Here is a 20320-nt window from a genome sequence, read left to right as displayed (position 1 = left end):
AATGAAGTATAATAGCATAGAATTCTCTAATTATTTCTTTTTAATCTTCTTTAAAACTTTTATTCCAATTCTACAAAAGAAAACCTTGTATTATATTTTCGAGACGTTGAACAAATTCAGAAAATCCATCCGAATTACGAAGCGGACATCGTTCATATTGTCTCCCAATCATCTGAATAACGAAGCAGGCACTGTATTTCTTAATTTTATCTTGGCCGAAAAAAAAGAAATCAGAGAAAATCAAAATGTTTTGCACATTTTTTTCTGGAAATTTTGCTGTAGTGTAGATGAAGACATTTTTGTTGAAATTTCAAGCGCAGTTTGTGGTTAGGAAACAATTTGTATTTATTGAATTTGGATTCGAATTATTTGAACTAAAATTACAACAATAAATCTTATAACACAAAATTTATGTACAGTAGACTCTCGCTTATCCGTGGAACGGGACCGAAATGTCACACGGATTTTGAGAGTGATACACATCAAATTGTTTGAAATCTAACGATTTTTTTGTTTACATTGCAAATTTATGGAGTGAATTCTGATCTGACTGAATCGACATTCTCTCTAAACATGCGTACTGTCCAAAAAAGTTACAATGTGAGAAAGAATTAACAGTAGATAGAGCACATTTGCTTTAACAAAAAAAACCCAAAACGGCGAAAATATATCAACAAAATTTTTAAAATTCAACTGTCTCACGGATTTTTTTATGTCACCCGGAAAAAGAGTCCACGGATAAGCGAAAGTCTACTGTAGAACCTAATTCTTGGTGTCTGTGTCTCTCTATTTATGATAAAAATACGTTACACACAGCTCTCTCCGATATCCGGCTAATGGGGGGAGGGGGACATAATGACACTTGGTTTTTTTTTAAGGTCAACTGTTTTTCTATTTTTCGCTGTGTGAACTTATTTTCTGTCGAAAAACAACAGAATGTAAGGGAGAAACCAACAATCCATTCTAATATCTATAATATTTGAGAGTGACCTGCTTATGCATTAACTGGTGTGAGCTCCAGACTGTCGCGAGGGTCACGAGCATCCGCATTACGTCCTAACACTTTCACGACTCACCAAGTACTGACGTCCGTATTCACTGAGATCATACGATCGACTAACTCTGACACAGTCGTCTTCTCCACCACCAGAGTCGCTGGCCTAGAAGGAATACATTTGCGTCTCGAATATTCGGGTTACCTTAGCAGAGCATTTATTGCTATTAGGCGGGAAATTTGACTGCTACAAGAATTTACTTTGTGGTGCTCTTATGTTTCATTTTGTATCACAATTAAGTATTACATTCGATAAAGTGAAAATAATATTATAATTCATGCTAGACAAACTGCATTACTTAGCAAAAAAAATTGAATTCATCAACCGTCAGTATTTGGCAGCTGTCAGCCGGATGGAGAGAGCTGTGTAATGTCAAAAACAGTGGGGCTTTAAATTACTTCAACTTCAATGGGTCTATGGATAGATAGGTTTCAATGGTTTCACGGTTTCACCCGTTTCACTTGGGCTCAAACAGAGCTCCATTCAGATTTTAGTAATGAGTTTTTGAGTTTAGTCAATTGAATGAATGAATCAATAGTTTCAATTTTCAATACATTAACATTAACTTAATGCTACAATGGTTACAATACAATTAATCATTTGAAAGTAAAACAGACAGCCATATTTACTCAGTGGTTAGAGAGAAAATCCGATTAAATAATTGGGCTCAAATAAAGACTTGGGTGCATCACAACCGAAAGAATTATCGATCCTACTTAACGAAATTGAAGTGCTTCAATCAAAATTTATTTTATTTATTCAGATTGATATATTTTGTGCTATTTGAATGTGAATTCTTTTAGAACTCAATGCTTTCTCAAGTTTTTGTTCCTTTTATCTGAAGGCTTTTACCGCTTTTACCACTTTAACTTTAACTTTATTTTATTGTGTTATCCATCTGCTAGCTAGGCTGTATGCTAGACTGGAGTCAATTAAATCAAAAGTCAAACTCTTTCATATTTCCTATGCGCAAACGTAAAGCAAAAAGTTATTTTTGATATTTGAAATTTTAAAATAATTTGATATTGAGATTGCAAGTTGTAAAAGTATTCTGTAAAAAAAAATCATAGCTAGAATGAACACTATTTCTAATATATTTTTAATGGTTTCTAATCTTACTAATATTAATATTTAAAAAAGGATATTATCATTAACAATATAGATCATTGGAAAACTTGGGTATGAAAATGATAGAAACGTGATGTAAAAAAATATTAGGGATAATAAAATAAAATAAACCCGAGAATTAAACGCCTCGTTTGAAGATTTTTATCAGATAACATTTCTAGTTGACGGATTACTCGCACGTAGAAGTGGCGCTGTTAAATAATTATAATGAAGAGAAAATTTTTACTGGGATCGCAGTCTCGTTTGACGTGCAAAGTTTAAAAAAAAGTAGCTCTGGGCTCTGCGTCTCTGAAGAAATTTACTATTTTCTCAGTGTGTTTTCAGTGTTTATCTCAAGTGGAAAGATTGCTCGTTTCTTCGCAAGAAAGTGTGTCTTTTTTCCCCATTAATTTACTTGCTGTCTTCTTTTATTTCTACAAATTTTTGGTGTTTTGTGTGGCATCAACTGCCAAACGGAGAACTTGTTCTGACGCATTGCGAAAAGCCCCAAAGAACTTTTGGAAGAAGGTGGAAAACAGTGGTTCACAGGTTTTCCAGTTCTCCAGTCAAGTTTATTCTTGAACATTTCTTCTGTGAATTAGTTTTCTAGATAATTTTGCATTTCTTGTGAGTTTGTGTCGGCTACTGCGGCAGAGAAATAATTGATTAAAAGAGGACTAAAAAGAGAAGGGGATTCTGGTGAAAAGTGGGGGAGAGATACCAAAGTGTGTGAATATTTACTTTTCCTGCCATATTTTCTCTTCCTATCCCGCAGTATCTGTCTCTCTGTCGTTCGTTAGTGATCGAAAAGAAAACACGGGATAAGGTGATAGTGTTTTTCTGTTTTTCCCAACATCACGATTGAATGGATTTTATCGTAGAATCGCCATCAATTTCGACGTCTTTCTAAACTGCATGAGGTAACCAAAAGCTCTTTTTTCTCAAAACAAATAATCGAATAAGGATCTAAAATTAACTCCCAACACTAACTCCTATATTTTATACATTTTTTCACTGTCTGTATTTCTTCCAAACTGAGAAAAATCGTGGGTAGTTTTTTGAGGAAATCGATGGTGGTCTGAACTATATTTAAGAAATTCTATTTTTGGTTATGGAATGGAAATGTGAAAAAATGGCACTCAAATGTATCATACACACATTCAATAGGAAAATCAATTGATGAGTGCTGTTTACAAAACACTTCTTCGAAGTGTCAATAGAATTACAAAGATACTCCCTGCACTTCTTGTGCGGAAATGCAATTTACTGTCGCCCCCTCAGTAAAAGGGGTTAACAAATAGTCAAAGTCAATGTACAGATAAAATTCAAAAACGTTCATTAAAATGAAAATATTGTCCCATGTCCAACAATTTTGTTAATCATGATAATGGAATGTTGCACGACTTCACAAGTAAGATTTCTGCATATGTGGTACATAATTATTGTGTAGGGAGACCATTTGACCAGTCTCATACTCAAATTAAATCAAGTAGGCTCGAAGGAACACCTCTTCCACAGGGAACCCCTATTGACACTTTTATCAAAATCTTGAAATTTATTTAAAATATCTAATAAAATGTAAATAAATGATATGGACTTCATGTCAATAGGTGTTCCTTTCATCTTATTAAAAGTTCAATGCATGCAACTCTGGTAGCTCAAAGTGGATTCGAACCCGTGTCATTTTCAATATGGAATAAAGGCTTGTGCATTGCGAATATTAGGAAATAGAATAGACTTTTTATCATCTTTTTCTTTAAACGACCCTCTGCCGCCATCGCCGTCTTAGGATTAACCAACCTCCCGAACAAAACACCAGTTTCGTAAAATTACTTGCAGTAATAGTTTTCTTTTTTTTAAATTTATTTTTGATGTGCTGGACTATTTTTGCCATTTTTTGTTTATTCCCTGAAAAATGTTCATTCAGACGCATCGCATTTGCACCGGGTGGGACTCAAACTTACATCTGTGACAGTCGAGTCGTGGGTCACACCGCCCAAGAGCCGAACGCTCTTACCAATAGTACCAATAGCACCACGGACCCCCTAACCTACAGTAGTAGTAGGTACACTTGTTCGGCAGACAATATCTATTGGCAATTTCAAGAAAATATTGAAATTCAATTACAGTGGGACCTCGATAGAGTCAACTAATTATTTCCAGGCCTGTTGACTCTATTGGATTCGTTGACTCTATTGGAGTCCGAAAAAAATCAATTAAAAAATAAAATTTTGATAGAAAAGGGTATTATTTTATGTCTGTACTGGATCATTGATAAATTCAAAACGATAGTTGAATATTATTTAATTAACCCATAAATTCTAGTCTCTCTCACCCAAAAAAATGTCGTACATTTGAGCAAAAGTTGGAGATTAAGAGGATCGAAAAGCCAGAAAATGGCGTCTCCATACAAAAACCCAAAATTAAAAGTGTATCAAGTCTTACAATTTTTGAGATATTTCCTTGAAAATTTAACTGAGGGTAGTTTTTTATATTATCTTTGAATTCCCTGTTTTAATTTTTTGAAAAACTGTTTTGCTTTCGTAATATAATTTTCCAAACATTCGTATACTCCTAAAACATGCCACAAAGAAGCTGCATTATCTCCTATAATATGAAAGATAGAGAGGTATATTTTTTTTTAATTTTGTTCCTAAAGACATGCTCTACAAAATGCCTGTTTCACTTCTTCCACTTTTCATACAAATTTTCCAAGTATTTTTCAATTGAAAATTGTCCAAAAAATGACAGTTTTCATTGCGTCTTTGTACCGAGAATATCATTTTTTCCGAATTAATAATTATTTTTGTACCAATCTACATTTCATTAGCTTTCAAATGGTACATTAGAATTGGAGAAACTCCTAATAGTTTTTTTGCAATTAAATTTTAAACAACATGCTCCAAATTGGAAATTTTCATGAGCTTTTGATAGCTTTCCGAGCTTCCGAGAAATTCTACTCAAAATTGTTCAGCAATTCGCCACAAGATTACGCGTCGCATTTTTCACCATGTCTTTCCTTTTCTCTCTGACCTTCAGCACGCCTGCAGTTTTTTGCGATCAGGCGGAGGAGAAAAAAGAATACAAAACAACAAAACTCATCCCCTGTGTGAGAAATCTTATGAATTACAGCTGAGCGAATTTTTATGATTTTCACGATCAGTCTCGTTGTTTCAAAAAATTGTAGAAAATCATAAAAATTATGAATCGTCAATCGTCATGGGCATTTCACAAAACCAGCTAATATCGGTGACTACAAAATATGCCGATATAATTTTTCTCGGAGAAGAAAAAAGTCAGTGATAAGCCTAAATGGACTTATGCTATGTGTGATTCTTTCATTGCAAATTCGAATTGGGGGCAAAATCGAAGTCCAGATGACCTTATGCTAGCTGAGATTTATTACAGGAAACCTCGAACTCAAGGTGCAACTCGAGGTCGTTGAAAATTGAAAAGTGCAAATTCGATTGTCAGAAATGCACAAAAATACATGTAAAACTTTAATGCCAAAATGGCTCAGAAACTATTCCGCAATCCGCGAGTAATACTGCGATCTTCAAAAATCCGCGAAAAAATCCACGGTCCGGGAAAATCCACAATAAATTCTGCCGGCTGCGTAAATCCGTCAGAAATTCTTCGGTCCGCAAAAGATTTCGCGATCCGCGAGAAATTTCGCGGTTCGCGAAAATTCGTGAACGATTCCGCGATCCGAGAAAATCCGGGAGCAACACCGCGATCCACGCAAATACACGAAAAATTCCGCGGCCCACTAAAATCCACGAACACATCGCGATCCGCGAAGTTACAAAATAAACCTAAAAGTAGCGAAAAAGCATAACATGATTTCGAGATTACAATAGAAAACCCGATTTTGAAATGGAACTTTTGTGAAGGAGAGAAAAAATGAGATATGCATGTTTTACGTATATCTTTGTCTCTAAAAATTGATAAAAAAAAATTAAATTTTCAAGTGACAAAATTTCTATTTTTATTTTCTTCATAGTCCAAAATTTCTATTTCTTCAAAGAACACGTGCATTTGACACATTTAAAAGATAGGGGGAAACAGGTTTTTTTTTGGCCTTTTTTGGTAGGGGAAAGTACTCTCCTTTCGAATGTTCATGCCTTGGAATAATGGGAATTTTCTTTTATTTTTCGTATGAGACTTAACACATTTCTATTAAATATTAGTTAGCTTATCATCAATATTTATGATTATGTGATAATTATTTATAAGTCTCTTAGGAAAAATAAAAGAAAAATCACGCTATTCGCAGGCATGAACGTTCGAAAGGACAGTTCTTTCCCCTAACCCTTACGATTCGAAATTTAAAAACTTTACAATCTTGGCAGGTCAAACTAATAAATAATTAACATGACCTTTATTTTTCCTCCATTCTTTCCAAAAAACATGTTCTTCTTGGGAATCTTTAAAAACGCATCCTGCGATTTTTTTTATTTTTAAATATGTTTTAGAGGCCGACTCGGTGATAATTTCATATAAGAAAATACTGTTGAATCAAAGATTTTTCAAGGTCAAAGGTTAAAAATGCTCTATAGAGAGCGTATTTTTAAACCGAATAGGGTGACATTTGGTATAGTTCCAATGATTATGCAATTTCTTACAATTCTGAAAAGGGTATAATTTTTTATGAATCCATATAATAAACCAGTTTGTACCCTTAAGGAGTAACAAAAAGATTTTCAATATTAGTAACTAATTTGTTCCGAAAGTCACCATCGCAGCAAGAAGGACGTTAAATTTGTGGCATTTTTCAAGATATAATATTTACGGTTTCACTTTTTTTTAATTCGAGATTGGCGAGATTTTTCTCCTCCTGCTACCAGCACTGGCACCTTAACTATAGACCTTAACTGTTAGACGAAACGGACGAGATCTTTTAAATTGCATTAATTTGTTCCCGATAATTGGAACAAAATGTCTATATTTGGTCGATTGCCTCAGCAACTGTGCTAACTGCATTTGCTTTGTGTCAGCATTCGTTGTAAGCAACGCATCGCTGCGCGGCGTTTGCAATGAATACAGACACAAAACAGATGCAGTTAGCACAGTTGCTGAGGCAACTAACGATTTGGTTCCGACTTTTAGCAACAAATTTGTACTTTTTAAGAGAGGCAAAAGGATTCCCCATATTAGTAACGATTTTTGTTCCAAAAATTAAATCGTCCACGGATACCGAAAATTTTTGAAACGAATATGTTACAAATGTAGGGATAGTATTTTTATAAAAAAAAATCTACAAATTTGTTCCTGACAGTGGGAACAAAACAGTAGAGCGTAACAAAATTCTATTCCAACTCACAGATCAAATTTGTATAAAACGAAATCTACTGAAATTTGTAGGTATTCCACCGTATCGAAACGGTTCTAAAAGAAAACTTTTACACAATTGTCACTATTCTTAACAAAACCGTAAAGAAAAAAAAAATATTGGAACGAATAAATATCTTTTTTAGGTACATATTTGTTCTGTAACAAATTGTTCTAAAGAAAATTTTTACCAATATTTTGGTCAGTGTCCAAAAGTTTTTACTGTGATTGTGCAATTTGCTAACAATACTACAATTGGACTTCAGATTAAAATTAGTTATAGTTTCATAACTGGTTTATTATATGGATTCATAAAAAGTTATACCCTTTTCAGAATTGTAAAAAATTGCATGACCTTTGGAACTATACCAAATGTCACCCTATTCGGTTTAAAAATACGCTCTCTATAGAGCATTTTTAACCTTTGACCTTGAAAAATCTTTGATTCAACAGTATTTTCTTATATGAAATTATCACCGAGTCGGCCTCTAAAACATATTTAAAAATAAAAAAATCGCAGGATGCGTTTTTAAAGATTCCCAAGAAGAACATGGTTTTTGAAAAGAATGGAGGAAAAATAAAGGTCATGTTAACACTTGGAAGGACCCTAGTGGCAGCCGCTGCCAATTTAGTTTTCAATGTTATTTTTTATAGTGAAGAATATATCATTTCGCCTGGACGCCTGATTGAATGCGTGCAGAATTTATCTAGGTATTTTTTCGTTATAAAATTTTTAATAAAAATTAAATATTAATGTAAATATATTGCAAAAACAAAAAACTGCACTCGGAAGGACCAAGTGACAGTTGCTGCCATTTGCATTTTATATGGGAGTTTGACGTTCTGCAGATGTAATTTTCTTGATTGTTAGTGTATAAAAGCCCTAAAAGAACAGTTTGAAAGTGTTTTTGCTAATTATTGAGATGAAATATAGGGAAAAGTGACATACACCTTTAAATTTTCGTCAAAATCAGAATGCTTCAAATTTCGTCGGTTCCGAAGAAGACTATTGTAAGTCCAAAATGTAAACTTTACAGGAAAGGGGTTTGAAGTTTGACAGCTAAAATTTATTTTAAGTAATTTCACTGCAATTAGTATACTTTCAGCTTTTGAAACTATTTTATCATACTTACGCATTGAATATCTTCTAGTTAACACTACTTTTAAATTAATTAGGGTAAGTGTGCCAAATTCCGGCCAGCTTTCAATTCCGGCCACCCTTTGTGTTCCTCAAATTTCCATGAATTTTTAGTTTTTACATACTCTAGAGATTGTACAATGCAAAAAATAACAAAAAATGTATCTTCGACAAACGAGATGACGTAAAAAAGGCTTTGGGGGAATTCCCGAAAGGCGAAAATCTATGAGAATGAAGGTGGCCGAAATAGGCCACCAAAGCTATGTCTACATTTTTATTCATTTTAAAATGTATTACGATTGATTTTAGAGCAAATAAAGACGGTAAACTGTCTACAAGGTTCTAAGAAACACTCCTTAAGTAGAAGGAATTAAAAAAATCAATTTCTATTAAAGATATTACATTTCAAACTTGAGACTTTGGCGCTTGCATGCAACTATGCCGAAATTTGGCACACTTACCCTATAGCAAAATTGTGGGCAAAAAACTCAATAATTGGGCACGCTGATTTTCAATTTTTTTCTTGTAACTTTTGCAGGAGTATCTTAATAAACATAAAATTTTGTGGGGATATAGATCTAAGGTTTCTGCATCTAATGATACCATCTTTTTATACTACTGTAAGTAGACTTACAATAGTCTTCTTCGGAACCGACGATTTTCTCTTATTTCCCAAAGCTAAAAAGCCATTTTGTTAAACGAAGTTAATAGAAAATAGTTAATAGTATTAACTATTGTTCATAAAGTAGAATTTTTCCTTTGAAAAATAAGAGAAAAATTAAAAATTCAAAGGCTGCCGTATTAAAAGGCACACCACTTTCCCTGACTCCATGATTCTGATAAAGATGAAAACATCGAATGGTTAAAAATCTTTAGATACAATACCCAAAGAAATGAAATTTCTGGTTCAGACACCAGAAAAGAACTGACTAAAGCTCCGAATGTTAAAATGTAATTAAAAATATCAAAATATTATGTAAAATCCGATAAGTGGCAGCGGCTGCCACTTGGTCCTTCCGTGACACTTTTAGTTAGGGTTCTACGAAGTGTTAATTATTTATTAGTTTGACTTTCCCGTACCAAAAAAAGGCCAAAAAACAAACCTGTTTCCCCCTATCTTTCAAATGTGTCAAATGCACGTGTCCTTTTTGAAGAAATAGAAATTTTGGACTATGAAGAAAATAAAAATAGAAATTTTGTCACTTGAAAATTTAATTTTTTTTATCAATTTTTAGAGACAAAGATATGAGTAAAACATGCATGTCTCATTTTTTCTTTCCTTCACAAAATCTCATAATGCATCGCAAGGCTAAAAATCTGCCTTTGGGTTTTCAACCTTTTCAATGAGTTTTTTGTGTGCTCTGGGTCTGGGGAGCGCTTCGGAGAAAAATAGACAGACGATGAGCGTGAACAAAAAACAGTAGAAAAAACGAGACAGCTGATGGCGGGTGATGACTCTTTTCACCACCAGGGGACATCACGGATGCTTTGAGTAGCTCCGCGAGAGCTTGAATCTGGAGCTTTTTTTTCCTTGACGATCCTCTTAAGGAATGATTTTACGGAATATTTTTATTATTAGTATATGTATCTTAAGTATAAATTACTCTCTATCCACAATGTTAAGATAAAGAAATAGTGTCTTAAAGTTTGTTTTTTTTCACTTTTTTTTTAAACGAGCTCCAGTAAATATTTAATTATTGAAAATTCTAACGCAATTAACGTTATTAACTATAATTTATTTTAAACTTTTAGTGAATAAAAGAATAGATTAATAGTTCTTTTCGTTACGACATGTACGTTTTTCTTTTTGATATTCAATGCATTTCTCATCCAATTTTCCCCAATTTTAAGTGAAATTAAAGAAGATTTTAAAGAAATGTGAAATTTGAGTTTCGACTTAAATAAATCGACTTTAAGTTTCTCAGACACTGTTATGCGTTTCCGTTACGATTTTCCTCATTAATAATGATAATAAGCTATATACAGTTTGAAAATTATTAAGCGAAATTTGCATTATTAAGTTTATAAATATCGTTCAAGTTTGCCACAATCCAAATTTGCAATGAAGGAATCGCACCTTTATAAGGTGATCTACGCTTATCGGCTTTTTGTTTGTTTGTGTCATAATATTACTCACTTCCAAGTTAATGATGTCTCATAATTCCTTACATTGCGATCATAGGCTTAATCAAAAATCTTAAGACAAGAGAGAAAAAACACAAGAGAACATTCAATCGGTCAAAACGCTTAAAATCACGAAAAGAAAATTATTTTGTTGAAAAATAATTACTCGATTAGTATACGAATTATATCATAATACTACCATCTACTTACATAAATATTATTTTGTCTTTTGTTAAAAACATTAAATTGATACGATAGATACACAAAAACACTGATTTTAATTTCGAAAAAATCATAATAAAATCATATAATATTATTAGTTCAATAATAACGGAAAAGTTGACTATCGGAGTTAATTTGGGTCCAAGTTGACTATCAGAGTCCGTAGAGTAAAAATATAGCTGTAGACTCTATTGGAGATTGACTTTATCGGGGGTTGACTCTATCGAGGTCCCACTGTGTTTATCTAATAAAATGATAGTAACATAACGTTTCTTTCATTAATATATCTTTTCCTATAAGGATAGATGTTCAAATTTTATATCCAAAATGGTACAAAATGCGGTGCCAATATGTCATGACACAAGTTCTTAAAGTGCCAATAGGTGTCTCTTTGACCCTAGTTAATTATTATGACTTATGAGTAACGTACAATAGCTTTAGTTTTAACCAAGCCCCCTCGTAAACAAGAATAAAATGGAACATTTTTTGATATCGCTGTCTCCCAAACAAACCGATTTCGGACGTACTTGGGAGAAATAAAATAAGCCAATCACAGCGCGAGTTCTACTCGATATCGAGTGAGAACCTCCCTTGTGAGTTTATCCATTTTTATCTCGCCTTACTTCTTCATATTGCTATTTATTTTATTCAACAATATTATATCATTTAGTTCTTTTTAGTTTTTAGACACATTTCACAAAATAATTTGGTATTTCAATAGATTTTATAACGTGTTGGGTGCGAATAAGACATGTCTTTAAAATTCAGTGGACATGTCCTATGAAAATCCTAACTGCAGAACTGTTGTTATGGGGGAGTCAAATTGAGAAAATTGAGAGATTCGCGAGAGAATTTTTGCACTCTCTTTGATTTTTTAATTTATTTTAAGAAATAACACCTCAACCAAATTAACACAATAGATCTAAAATTGCATTAACTTTGACCTGAGTTAATTTTCCAGTAATAATTTTGAGCGAATCACATATTTCCCGTGAAGGTCTCTCCCCCACCCACTTTCTCTCTTTCGACTCTCTTGAAATGTCATTTCGGGCATTATTTACAGATTGGTTTTTTCGTTTTTACACGATTATCTTTCTTTTCTCATCATATCTTTTCAATGAAATATGATATTTACCCTATTTAAACAAAAGTTGCCCGAGTACATTTGATTTTAAGTTGCATTAGAGTCCGAAAATCAAGATTCTTTCTTCCATCGAAAATTGCTATTGTTTGTCTCACTCCCTCATTTGCTATTCTTTTCCAAACAAATGAGTGAGAGGTATATAGAAAATTGAGGTTCCATTTCTAAAGCATTGGAAGTATAGGAAACCGACCCCCCCTGGCTAAATAGGACATATGGGGCAAAATCTCATCTAAATTATCGATAAATTTGGACGTCAAAATCATTGTAAATTCCACAAAAAGCGCTTAATTTTAAAGAATTATGATAAAATAAGAGGAACTACAGTGAATTTTTGCAAATTTGTTTCATAATTAAACGTGAAATTCGACAACAAAATTTTTTGCACGATTGAAAAAGAGCCGATTTAGCGAGAGTCTACTGGTATTGTCCTAATCAATTGCCAGACAATAATGTTTTTGGAAAACTTGAAAAACTTTATCGATGTGAGTTTGGTAACTTCTGTAAGTTTTCGGTGTATATTTCAAGTTAAATAACGTTGTTAAATAGCGATATAAAAAAGAAAACACACGATTCATTTTAAAGTCTACATATTTTTCGTAATTTCGTAAATAACTTGCTTAAAATTTATTATTCGTTTAAAACTTGATGAATGATAAGCCCCTTTATGTCTCAATGAACTGGACGACATTGACATCGTACGTTCGCAGAGTTCTCTGGAAGTAAACTTCTCTCATCTGGTATTGGTAAACAAAGCACCAAAGTGGACAAAGGCTCTTGTGTCCAAGCGAATTCAGTAAAGGGACTGAGAAAAATGCAGTTTTATTGGTGGGAAAGGGAATGCGCCGTAGAGAAGATTGGAAAAATCCAAAAAATTCACGGGGGTTCATTGTTGTCTGTGGCAAAGGACGACGGAATGCCGAGACGCTGAAGGGGGTGGGCTGTTGACGTCAGCATGGAGGCACGTCAGAGTGAAAATGTACAAATGTTCGCAAAAGAAGCCACGAGAAGTCCAAGCAAATTTTCAAATGATTACAATATTAAGATTCCAATGAGCATTTTTTTTCGTTGTTGGGACATACCGAAACATTGGTGCGTAATCTTTTTGGAAGTATAAAAGACGCAGTGAAAAAAAGTATATACAAACCAGAATGAAAAACCACATACAACCAGAAATGTCCGGAAAATGTTAGTTACAGGATTGGAGAGATTAGTGGGAGCACAAGAGAGACAGAGCAATTTTTCTTATGTATACAGGCATGTTGTTTCTCCATTTATACATGCTACATGTTTTTTTCACATCGTCGATATTCTATAAATAACATCTGAATAATTTTATCATATTTATAGTTGAACTCTGGACATAATTTTATATATTTTAGATTAAGCTAATGTATTTTTTTTTTAATTTGCTCAATTGGCAATATATTTTGGATTTTAAGTATTTGGGAAGGTCACATCGCATGCGAATAAATAAAATGTTTTTATGACATTTTCTGCAATTTTATACCATATTTTTAAATTGATAGTGTATAAAATGGTTTATTTACACGTCACGGGAACGATAAGAGCTAAGAGAGACATAAAAAACAAGAATTTCTAGCACGAGCACACGCTAAATATAGATATTTCTGTTGCTTTTTATTTTTTTTTTATTCTCATTTTTTTTTTGTTTTATTCGCCATAGTTGATTCGTTTTCTTTTATGTCTGAAGTAGCAAGGAACTTATTACAAAGTCTTAGTTTATTATTTAACATTTTTTTATATTTACTGGTAATTGTTTCTCAAAATAACATACGTTATCATTTTACTACCACTTTTCCACCCATATAGTCATAGAGAAAAAAGGTGCGAGAAGTTGTTCAATCAAAAAGGTGGTTGATAAGTTTTCTAAATACTTTTATGGTTGCCGCTTGGTAATATCTTCAATTTTTTTTCTTTCGCGCTACAAAAGCATTTCAAAAGAGGAAAATCAAGTGATAAACACTAAAACTTTGTGCGACTGTGATAAAGAGAATAGCCTTCTATCTTAAAGCTTTTTAAATTTTAAAACCAACTTAATTAAGATTAAGTTGAATATAAAAAAAAAAACTGGTTTAAAATATCATTTAATCACCTGATTAAAGCTGTATATAACACTTCCAGTGGCACCAAAATCCCGAAAGCCAAAATCCTGAAAGCCAAAATCCTGAAAGCCGAAATCCTGAAAGCCAAAATCCCGAAAGCCAAAATCCGGAATTTTTAAAATCCTGAAAGGGATGAAATTATGTATATGAAGGAAAATGTGTAGAATAATTTCCCAAGACACAGAAGATTTCCCTTTGCCCCCAGAAAGCGCGAGTGCAATCGTGGGAGTAACTATGACACTTTTAAGAAATCGGGATTTTGGCTTTCGGGATTTTGGCCCATTCGAGATTTTGGCGTTCGGGATCTTGGCTTTCGGGATTTTGACCGGGACCCATAATTTAGCTGCACATACACATTGAGAAGCTAAATTACATTATGATGGCTTAGTTCCACTTAAACACAGGAGAAAAATCCCAATTTCAAGGTGCCCCATTTCCCCCTACATCAAAATAATAATAAAAAAAGATTAAGATTTCAAATAATAATAATAATAATAATAAGTAATAATGGCACAACGTTCCATAGAGGAACTTAGGATTACCCGCAAGGGAGTTCGGCGGAATATCTATTGTTTTGATATTTCTTATACAGGGATAGGGTTGTCAGTAATATACCCAGTGGAATCAAGTGCAGTTAAGTTTACTGGATGCAATTCGAACAGCTTTAACGCCGGAAAAATTCCTGGTGACTTAAAGGAGATTCGAAACCAGGGCATTTGCATCATAGAGGTAGTGCTTCACCACTTGGCCAATTGATTTCAAATAGCTATTACCTTGATATTTACCCCGTAAAATCAATTGTAAATAACTAGTCTAAACTATCATACACACTGAGAGTTTTGGATCAAGTATTATAAGGATTATAAGACTATAGGGGAGACTGTGGCAAAAAGTCACAAATTGATAATTTGAAAATTCAATATCTTCTGATAAAAGAGATAGCGGCTTAAAATTTTTTCTATAGATGGCCTCCATAGACCTTCTTCAAAGTCGTAAGTTTCTTAGAATTCGAATAAGGATTTCAGAAAATAAAAAAAATATTGAAATTTTTCAGCCCTATTTTTCAAATGTTTTCCTTACAGCAGATATCAATTTCGACCTACTTATTTTCCAAAATTGATGCACTGGTAAATAGTTCCTAAATGACTTGGACTCTTTGAATACGACACCACTATCTATTTTAGAATTTTACAAAGATTCTTTTATCCAGAAATCCTTTTATTAAAAATGACCACTTGGGATAAAAAGTAACAAAAGGTATGGAGCAAAAAGTAATAAAGACTGAAGCAATTTCTGATGTCTCACGGCGAGAAGAAACGTCATTTCAATGTCTCGCCGCTTTTTGCTTGCATTGTTCAAACGATTAGCAGTCTCTTGTGTATTTTTTTTAAAATAGTTTGAAAAGCACTTTTCTCGTTCAGATAGAGAAAACTGTGTTTTAAAAAGGTGTAGAGGATTAAATTTTCTATAAAAATATGTCACCTAGCTATTTTTTTTTTTAATTTACGAAAGCCCGTGATAAAGCAAATCAAAATATGATAATATCCCATACCTGGTACTATTTGCCGCAGCATTTTTGAGAATGGTCACAAAATTATCTTTTAGAAAACAGCTCGATAAATGTATTTCCTTAGAAAATAGAGGAAAATGACTTTCACAAAGTTGTAGAGCAGTAAATTTCCTATAAAACTGCGCTAATCGAAAATTTCTGTGGAGCTTGTAAAAAAATAATATATCCGTTTTGTGACTTTTTGCCTCAGTCTCCCCTATATATAATGTAGGGTAAAGTGGTACAAGTTGGGCAATGGTGCAAGTTGGACAGGGCCTTTTTTCTTGATAAATTTAATACTTCATTTTTATTTGTATATTTTGAATGTTTTAGTTTTATAATTTGTTTTCTTGTGCTTAAAAAAAATTTAGTACTGTATTTATCAAGAAAAAATCCCTGTCCAACTTGTACCGGCGAATTGTCCAACTTGTATCACTTTACCCTACTATATAATATTCCTGAAATATATATTCAATCTTACAAAGTTGTTTATATTTTCATACCTATATAATATCTCCATTACAATACAATCGTATTGTATATGGGTGACGATTTGCATATAGAGTACAATCTCTCTTAACAGTTCGAGACCGCTAAGGTTATCAACATTTGCTCATATTTGTGAACCACTTACCCAGTCTCAGAGTAAGTAAAGTTGACAAATAGGGAACTGTCTAAAATGGTTTGAATTACGAAAGTTGAAAATAAAAATTATAAATTTAATGGCATTTTACTTTCAAATGAATTTGGTTTTTTTTTTAATTTTCAAATGATTTGACTGCATGAGAAGACATGGAAAAGCAAAAGAGATCATAAATAAAATTCAAGTGTGATTGATACAATAAGTTCCAAATGATTTTGTGAATTTGCTTTTGTAATCGAAACGGGAAGTTGTGTTGAAGGATATTTTCGCGATAAAGTTATTCTCTTATTTTCCATGCCACATACACAATTTTTGTTGGCATTTGATGTGGCATATAAATTGCACCACGATGTTTTCGTCTCTGTTTGTTTCTCTGAAAAAGGAAGGAACGTTTTTGTGTCAAATATTTGCATGAGACTCATCTACTGGGAAACTTTATTTATGTCACATGATCATTATTTTCTCCTTTGTTATATGTATTTTGAAGTAATATTAGTATTATTGGCGCTAATTATACGCATTTAATTGTAATTTTAAAGAGCTATTTTCATCTACACAAAAGACTTATTCAAATATTTAACATTTACTTATGGCGTATCGTTCATGAAATATATAAATTGATACAAAGACCATATTTAATATCTCTCACACCTCGGAAAATGTACATTATAAATGATGAGCGGAAAATGATGGAGAAAAGTAAACAAGTTATTGGGAGACTGAAGCAAGAAGTGTTGGAAAGAGAGAAAACACTTTTAGGGATTATGGATGGTAACGGGTGTGGGTATGGAAAAGGGGTAAAATTGTGTTGTGAGAAGAGCACCTGACAGAATCACTAGGCGCCAGTCAAACACCCACTCTTCTTGCGATACTTAAAAATGTGAGACTCTTGTTATGTGTCTGGTTATAATGAGTAATAATATTGAGCAAAAATGTGCTAAAAAATAAAGCGCGTGCTTTTGTCACGTGGAAGAAGTAAACGCGCTGGAAATTTCTTCCACACCAATAGAAGACATGAGAAAACAATGGGACTCTTTATTTTTCCATCTCCTACTACTTTCCTAAACCATTTAATAGTATTCCTCCCTATGACATTTATTCTTGAAACTGCAAATGAAGTTGCTGGAACAGAAGGCACGTTTTCACAAAATGTCAATGAGTAAATTATCTTTTTATTGCATAAAATAGAAGGATAATAAAATCATACTTTCACAGTGATTTTGCAGTGAAATAGACTGATCCAAATATTGTCGATTGGAGCCTTATGATGCAGGGATTTTTTTTTAATAATAAACGGACAATATTCCACATTATAGTCGTGATTACGAACTGTGCTATCTATTTAGAAATACTCCCTCTGTTCCGAAAAAAGTCGTACGTTTGAGGAAAAATCAAAGATTAAGGAATGTTTTTGTTATTTGGTAAATATCTTCTGTACCCTCCATGTTCAGGGAAAATATTGTAGTTCTGCCTCGGCTATAATACGGGCTTCAGACCTAACTTCTCTAATATGGCTAACATGGCTCTAATATGGCTTAACTTCTCTAATAACTTATCAGTCAAGATTTTTTGGAAAATTTTGACTTAGGATTGGATTATTAAGGGCAAATGACCTATTACATTTTTAAAAATCAATAAAGTCGGTTGCTGTTTAAGGTTTTGAGACTGGGAACCTGGCTAAATCTCTAGTCTGAAGACGGTTTAAGTTAAAGAACGAAAGCATTAAAATTGACTTTTTGTTTCTTATTTTTTAATGAGATCCGGTAGATAATTAAATTGTTAAAAAATGGTCTGCGAATAACGTTATGGAATAGCATTTGTTCTAAACTTTAAGTGTGTAAAAGGAAAAATCAGTAGTTAATTCCGTTATATCAATTTTTATTCCTCAAACAGAAAAAAACTAGTTTAACTTTAGAAAACCGTTAAAAGGAGTGACATTACGGCATCGACGAATGGACGAAATGTTCGACGAAACATTATCTAAGGCATATCCAAAAATAAAAGAAATCTTTTAAGCCGTTTAGAAGATATAACCAAAAATAAATGTTTTCATAAGAGAACGGGAGGAGTGGGGGGGAAAATTAAGGTCATGTAAATAATCCCAGGGTCGACTTATAGGGGGGGGGGGTCTTCTGAACATTACAAGTGGTTATCTCACATTATCACCAAAATCTCATAGAGAAGGTAAAGTGCCCTAAAGTATTAAACAAACGTTTGGAAAAAATAATGCTATTGGAATAAAACAATATAGAGGATGATTGGGACAGTTTCAGGAAGGAGCACTTTCATATCAGTAAACATTTCTCACTATATTTTGAAGTTGTTTGCAAATTCGTTTGTATTTGTTTTATTTATTTGTTTTTTTTTATTTTATTAGATTTTATATTTGTTCCGTAAAACAAATTAAATCAGTTTTTAATATAAACCTGATGTGCCCCATACTCTCTTACACCTAAAATTCTACAATTTCTTATTTAATATTTAGTCGATTAAATATAAAAAATCGTCGACTCCAAAGGAGACTATTATAAGTCTTCGTACCGTAGTGTAAAAAGATGGTATATCATTAAATGCAAAAACCTTAAATCTACATTTCCACAATATTTTATGTTAAATAAGTTATTCCTGCAAAAGTTATGAGAAAAAATTGAAAATCACCGTTCCAAATTAACGAGTTTTTTGCCTACAATTTTACTGTAAATTGTTTAAAAATAGCCTTAACCAGAAGACATCCAATGTATAAGTATGATAAAATAGTTTCAGATATTAAAAGTATACTAATCGTAGTGAAATTAATAAAAATAAATCTTAGCTATCAAACTTTAAACCTCTCTCCTGAAAAGTTTACATCTTAGACTTACATTAGTCTTCTTTGGAGCTTACATATTAAGAATGTTTATAAAGGGGTTAGTTTGGTGAAAAAGACGAAAAAATAATCTTATATCTTCCAAATTTTCATTAAAATATTAAAATAAAACCATTGCTGGGACTTGATTTTCGGAGATCTTTTTGAAAAAAAAAACGTTTTCTTTCGATGGGCAAGATTACTCAGAGTAAATTCATGCGAAATCAAAAAAATAAATATAGTTACTGTTATCAGGAACGTAGGATTTTCGAAAAAATTAATGACATTTGTATTCTTTTGGGAACATTTTATATAAAATTTACCATTTTTATGTATTTTACATCACGTTTCGTCTTGTAAGGGGTTACGTGGGTCAAAATATACGAAAAATAGACATAGTTTTTGACATTTTTCTCTAAGTTTTTTCAACATAATAAAAAGTTTCTTTAATTCAAGCTCTGTGGCATATAAAAGTATACAGTAGAGTCTCGCTATAGTCCATATTTGGTTTCAAATTTGACACTTGGGTCGCACTATAGTCCATGTAATTTTTTAAAATTATCAATATTGGTAATAGCAATGTTGGTAAATTAAGTAAGTATTTTCCACGTATAGCATTTTCAGTTTTAGTTCAAGCATTTCGCAAAACATAACGCCTTGTTACTCATTTTATATTAAAACGAGATTTCCTCTTGATTAGTCTATCATACATCTTTGGTCATATAAATGAAATGCACAAAATAAAATGTGAAGAATCTCAGCTTATTCTTATGCTTTACCCGTAAAAAATGGCTTAATTTACAAAGAAATCTCAACCATATTACAAATTTGGTTTTTATATTTTTAATTTTGAAATAAATTACATTGCAATTTCATTTTCTGCTAATAAAGTTTTTAATATAAGCGTTCGCCTATGGTTTTAGTTTTTAAAAAATATGCAATTTCCGTCAGAATGTACTTTTTTGTTTTTTTTTTAATTTTGTATCACGTCAGTCTTTTATGGTGATGTAAAATGCATCGCTTCAAAAATTCCTATTTT

At 32.5% G+C, this 20320-nt stretch overlaps 1 protein-coding gene across 9 annotated transcripts in view; it reads left to right on the top strand.

The window, feature by feature from the left end:
- Positions 1-2418: 2418 nt before the first annotated feature.
- LOC129801383 (rho-related BTB domain-containing protein 2) overlaps positions 2419-20320 on the top strand; it is a 47799-nt gene continuing 29897 nt past the window's right edge. For 8 of the 9 annotated variants that reach the window (XR_008751690.1, XM_055846344.1, XM_055846342.1 and 5 more), the window contains exon 1: positions 2430-3082. The gene's annotated coding sequence lies outside the window, so the exon portion shown is untranslated. Of the gene's footprint in view, positions 3083-20320 lie in introns of all 9 variants that reach the window. The other variant, XM_055846343.1, reaches the window with a different exon arrangement.

Source organism: Phlebotomus papatasi, chromosome 2 (genome assembly GCF_024763615.1).
Source record: "Phlebotomus papatasi isolate M1 chromosome 2, Ppap_2.1, whole genome shotgun sequence".
In the NCBI taxonomy this organism is placed as follows: domain Eukaryota; kingdom Metazoa; phylum Arthropoda; class Insecta; order Diptera; family Psychodidae; genus Phlebotomus; species Phlebotomus papatasi.
Note: the sequence above shows the minus strand (reverse complement) of the source record. Positions and strands in the feature narration are given on the sequence as shown.